The sequence below is a fragment of the Calidris pugnax genome, unplaced genomic scaffold, assembly GCF_001431845.1.
Source record: "Calidris pugnax isolate Ruff unplaced genomic scaffold, ASM143184v1 scaffold285, whole genome shotgun sequence".
In the NCBI taxonomy this organism is placed as follows: Eukaryota; Metazoa; Chordata; class Aves; order Charadriiformes; family Scolopacidae; genus Calidris; species Calidris pugnax.
In genome coordinates, this window is record NW_015091000.1 from 48,051 (window position 1) to 48,368 (window position 318).

Below are 318 nucleotides of genomic sequence, written 5' to 3' on the forward strand. Positions count from 1 at the left end.
TAAAAAATCTCGGCCGAGCAAACTCCGGGAAACCATCTCCGCAGCTTAATTAAGTTTATTTAGCGATGGCGCAGGTCCCCTCCGCCGGGCCGCCGTGCAACACGCGTGGCAGCACGCACTAGTGCACGCACACGCGTGTGCCGGCACGCTGGCATTGCTGTGCCCCCCCCCCACACACACAGAGCCCACCCGAGGGGGCGGGCGAGGCCGGGTGGGCCTTTGGCCACCTCGGATCAGCCACGGCCCCCATTTCCCGCGGGGGTCGCGGCCGCCCCTCGGTTCCCCCAGGCGGGGACCCCAGCCCCGAGCTGCCCGGGG